Source organism: Sus scrofa, chromosome 15 (assembly GCF_000003025.6).
Source record: "Sus scrofa isolate TJ Tabasco breed Duroc chromosome 15, Sscrofa11.1, whole genome shotgun sequence".
Lineage (NCBI taxonomy): Eukaryota > Metazoa > Chordata > Mammalia > Artiodactyla > Suidae > Sus > Sus scrofa.
In genome coordinates, this window is record NC_010457.5 from 63440188 (window position 1) to 63446187 (window position 6000).

Sequence of the window (6000 nt, forward strand, 5' to 3'; positions counted from 1 at the left end):
TTTCACACAGTTAACCCTCATTAATAAAGAATTTAAAATTTTTAAAAATTAAAAAAAAATTTTAGAGCCACACCTGCAGCATATGGCAGTTCCCAGGCTAGGGGTCGAATCAGAGCTGCAGCTGCTGGGCAATGCCACAGCTACAGCAACACTGGATCCAAGATGCATCTGAAATCTATACCACAGCTTACACAACTCTGGACCCTGAACTCACTGAGCAAGGCTGGGATGGGACCAGCATTCTCATGGATACTAGTCAGGTTCTTAACCCACTGAGCCACAACAAGAACTCCCACAAAGAATTTTTTATTGCACCTTAACTTATTAATTTCTATGTATTTTTTCTCATCAAAATTGAGAACTAAGACCATACATTGTCCTCTACTTATATCTTCTTTACTCAGTAATCTACCCTGTACATAGATGTATTCAATAAGTTCATGTTGATTTATCTGATATGAATACCATACAAATACCTTAGACACCCAATTATTATGTCTAGGGAACCCAGTAACCAATGCCAAAATAAAGTTATGTATGGTTGAATTTTATTTTGTTTTTAGGTTATGTTTCTGAGTATTCTAGATTTAAAACAGGAATAATGTGCAGAAATTGTACTTCTAAATGGACATCTAGGTAATGAGTATTTTAACAATTGAACAATCCTTCGATGTGAGGAAGCAAAGCAGAGCAGGAGAAATGACTGTCTTGGTTTACATCTAACTCAACCGCCAATTAGATTTGTTGTTTTGAGCAAGTTACTTAATATCTTTCATCTCACTGGTGAAATGAGAATGATAGTAAAACCAACAACATAAAGTAGTAAGTGATACAACTTAAATAAAAGAACGTAAATGAAACGTCATGCTTAGCTCATGTTAAATAGCCAGTAAATGAGCAAATCATCTCTACCTCTGTGTATTATGGTGGTGGTTATAAAACTGTATACATTTATCAAAACTCATCAAACAATACATTTAATCTTTACTGTATGCAAACACCATAACAAACCTGAATTTTAAAATCAGTGGGGGCTGAGCAGCCAAAATCATAACCAATCACATCACAGATTCCATCTGCCCATAACCTCACTGCTGATGAAGCTGAGCATGAGATATGAGGTGCTGCTGCTGACACTACCTGAGCTGCCATATTACCAGAACAAATCCTCATCTTTCCCTACATTTTTGCATCACTAGCTCCAGGTTTAAAATCCCAGATGGATGCAGTTGCTAGCTGCACCAGAGCCCATGACCACCACAATTGCAGAGGATCTTGGGAAATAGAGATCCTATCCTGTTGGCTTCTATAGTAGAAATCCAGCCAGAACTCAAATAAGGAGCATTTGCACACGTAAAAAGAAGAAAGATCAACTCCATGGTAACGCCGAAAAAGTCTCTGAAGTTAATAAGGCAAACACATCAATACAAAATTAGATAAAGTATATAAAAGGGCTGTATGCATCCCTCAAAAATAAGCATTTGAAATACTTCATATTTAATCTCACTAGTAATCAAAGTATATTAACAGGTAAGTTGTTTTTAATATACTCAGATTTGGAGAAAATTTGAGGAAATGAGTACTTTTTACACCAAAATAAGCATACACATTGCTATTGTAATACTTCTGGAGGACATTTGGCAATATCTATTAAAAGCTTCAAAATTTTTCATGCTCTTTAACCAAGTAATTTCACTTCTAAGAATTCAACTTAATAACATATTTTCAGAAATACACAAGGACAGATACTCAGATGTTGATGTTAATTCTAATAGCAAAAACTTGAAATTATCAAGGTCCAGCTATAGGCAATTGATTACATAATTTATATGTTATCGCTCTTCTTTGGAATATTAACCACATAAAATTGTGTTGACCCAGTTTTAATATGAGTTTACTTCATTAAGACAGAATTATCAAACATTTATGTATGGTTCATAAAGTATCTTCATTTACATGGAAAAATGTCATAATTACGCATGTAAAATTTTGAGTGCTATCACTAACTGGTGATATCATAAGTGATTTTCGGATTTTTTTCATCTATTTTTCTCAAAATTATTTAACAAATGTGTCTTTTATAATGAGACAAACAACAAACTTATTTTCTGAAGTTAGAAATTGTCCTTTCAGCCTACAAAGCCTCATTTCCCTTAACTAATCACTATATATCTATCATCTCTTGATTTATCCAAGTCTATTTTGAAGTTAGTTCTACATTTCCATCAAAACCCTCTCTTTCAATACCAAATTTCATATGTTTACTACCTGCTGCAAAATATATTTCTTTGTATTTGCGTTCAAACTTTCCCCTTTTAAACTACCAAATAAGCTTTCACAAGAAAGGAATTAACATTTATTGAACACCTACTATGTGCCAGGAACTATTTAAATCCCATTCACATATGTTCATTCATTTGCATTTAAGTCTGGTTCCAATTATACATAACTCTCATAATTTGACAGGCATCAATCATTTTTCATTTTAGCCTGCATATTGCCAGACAGATGAGAGCAAATATTTTTAGATTGTCCTCAGATGGCAGCACTCACATTCTCTTGATTCAGTTCAGGTGCCCTTTTCTGGACATTCTCTTAGCTATTCCTCTGGTTGCAACATCCAAAATTCCACACATTGATCTCCTTACTCTAATACCTGGTATGATAATTCCCAGAAATAGCCAGCATTTTGAGAAACATGTTGCTTTCCTGTAGAAGAATCTACTCTTAGAAATCTCTCAAGTAACATCCAGTTATTGGGAATGAAAAGATTAGCAACGTATTTTATCAATATTTTAAAATATAAATTAAACCAACTTATCAGAGATCTGAGGACTTGTTAATTACATAGCAGCAAATGCTTCCGTAGCAATGTCTCTCGGTTTATATTCTTTGTGAGGTCTCTACGTTTTGGGAAATGATCTGATTCATTCTTTCTCTGTGCCTTGTCTGGACAAGAAAGTTATGGTTCTACCTCAAATTGATCTGGAAGCCCCAAGCAACGTAATTGTCATTAGGCAACATTTTTGCTTCCGGGGTCAGAAAAAATTCCAAGGATTGAAAAAATAGAAACTAAATCTATTCTTTTAGTTCAGCAATATGGTAGATCAGTATTAAGAGGTTATGTCTAAAAGTGAGCACAATTTCTCTCTCTACCTCTCTGTCTCTCTCTCTCTCCCTCCTTCCCTCCCTCTCCCTCTCTCTCTCACTCTTCCTCCCCTTTCTCCCCCCATTCCTTCCCCTTTCCCTCCCTCTAGCAAAACGCTATAAAGCCATTAGTGCTATTGGCTTAAAGGCTCCTTGAAATATGATTGTGCAAAAGATGGCAGTGAGTCACAGAGTGACTTTGGTAACCCCATGGAGCAGGTGTCTCTACAAGATCAACCTAAACACTCCAGTTTCTATTCTTTAGGAGCTAATGAGGTAAGGAAATCTGATAACTAACACATGATTTTATATCTCATTTTTAAAACTTTATTACTGCAATGAATATGGGTACTGGTCCATAGAGCCAAACCCAAAAAGAACTCCAAATGGAGCTAATGAAAATTACGGGGCAGACCAAGAGGAAATCAAGCAGAAGTCCTAAAATAAATCAAATACTCTATAAAGCCATACATGAATGTCAGTGTCTGTGAACAGGATTACCATATGCCTTAGAGACCATTCATGGTATATGAGGTTTTTCCTATAAAACTCATAGAATCTAACTGATTCTCAGGATTTTAAAGGAATTAGAGTTCATCTAGCCAAAATTCCACCATATTTATAAGATCCCTCCTCAACATAGCCATCAAGGACTCTCAGCTTATGCTTATACTTACCTAGTGATAGAGAGCTTATTAACTCCTGAAGCAATGAATTTCAGCTCCAGAGTGCTCAAATCACTGGAAAGTTCTGCTGTTACTAAATTAAAACCTGCTACTCTGGTCTTTCTATATCCATCCTCTAAGGAAAAATCACATCTGGGGGTTTCCTGAAAATGTATGCATATTTTTCCTAAAACTTCCTAAAATATACATATATAGATAGTATGTGTGCATTTTTCTGCATCAAATGCCCAAAGCATTCATCAGATTCATGAAAGTGTCTATGACACATAAAACTTAAGAATCACTGTTCTGTGGGTAACAGAATGAATCTAAACCCAATTCTGCATAACAGATATTTGAAGACAAGCATCATACTGCTGTGTCTTCTGATTTTAAGCCAACCACATGTAATTCTTTAACCTGTTTCTCATTTCAGTAGTTTAGTCAATTCACCTGTAAAATATGGCCCCCAAACTAGGCAAAACATTCCAGGTATTCTGCAGCACAAATAGAACTAGTTCCCCACTCCCCTTTTGGGATGATCTACTTCTATCAATGAAGCCCAAGAACTCCAATTATTTCTATCAATTTAGCAATTGCTCATTGCAGTTGCTGAGGCCATCAGATTGTGCTAAATCAATTAGACTAAGCATGAAGGAAAAGGGGGCCATACCCCAGTAAGCACATTCTTCACTTCTCTGGCAAGAGGCAAGTCCAAGATCAAGAAAGTCTTGAGGAGTCACTAGGCAGCTCTCTCCATAGGTATAAAATCATCCTTACCGTGCTTAAGAGCCGCAAGAGGTTTTTAGGTACCTGCCTTAATACCATATAAGATTATCAAAGTGCTAGGTTACATTTGTCAGTGGATTGTGTCTACACAACATTTAAGAAAAAAGAATTCTTCTCCCCTCCATTACATAAACTTATTACTTCCTTACCAGAATCTTTGCTGGAGGACAAAGGAAAAAAGATTTTAATTACTCTTCCTAGCTCTTCTGTAGTAATATGGAAAGAAAATTAAGTTGAAGAGAGACTTTCAAAAGGGCATGTAATTGGGCTTTCCTTGTGGCTCACAAAAGGGGCATGTAACTGATGAGGAAGAAATTCTTCCAACTCTTCTCCCCTGAACCACTTTCTTCATTAGCGCCCCACTCCCAAAAGTGGCTAACCAGGCTAGTCCATGCACAAAACTTATATCATAGTCCATATTTGTGAGTGGAATGGTATATTCTCAAAACTATGAAACTCTAGTACCACAACATAGGTCACTGGTTGCCAGAGGTTAGAGTTTGGGGCAGAAAGGATCTATAAAGTGTTAGTATGGGAGAATGTTTTGGCATAAAGGGACTTATTCTGCACTCTGAATGTGATGATGGTAACAGGTAACAGGTCCATGTGTAAAACTCATAGAACTGTACACCAAAAAAAAAAAAAAAAGTTTGTTTTACTGTATGTTAATTCTAAAAGTTTATCTCAGAGGGAAAGACAAACCTTATCCTGAACCCCTAATGACTGAGAGACAGAGAGGAGAAAAAGGACAATCATCCTTATGCTTTACTTAACTAGAATTAATCCTCCCCCTTCTTATCCCCTAATCCTTACAACTGTTTCTCCATAAGCAATTGAATGCCTAGGTTTTGATCAAGCTCCCTTTATAGATGGGGGAATCAAAACTTAACATAATCCCAAGTGATACAGCCCATGAGTGGGAAGAATTCTTGTGTCAGATCTTTTTGCTGTGATCTAAATTTGGCCTCTAACAAACGCAACCTCTAATGACCCAAGACCTAGTTTGAAGGTGCATTACTGTTAATCCACTGACACCATGGATATAGCTTTAGGTGACTAATATAACTGATTTGTATCCCCATTGCAATGCCATCAATCAGAGAGCTTGACCTCCTGCTCCAGAGATGATGCCTTGGTTTTCAGACTTTTTTCCTGAATGTGATCAGAGCTTGTGAAATGCAAACTGATTCATAAGTCAAGCACAAAAAAATGAAAAAGAGATGGGTTATACGTTTATGAAAAGAAAGCAAGCTCTATGAAAAATCTACCAAGCTATCTGTACATAAGCATGGGTTTTTCTCTAACACAAGTGAAAAGAAAAGATAAGGCAGATCCAGCAAAGATTTTTGTCAAAGAAACTGTTCAGTCCTAGGAGGCTCCGCCAGCTGTCTGGTTGAGT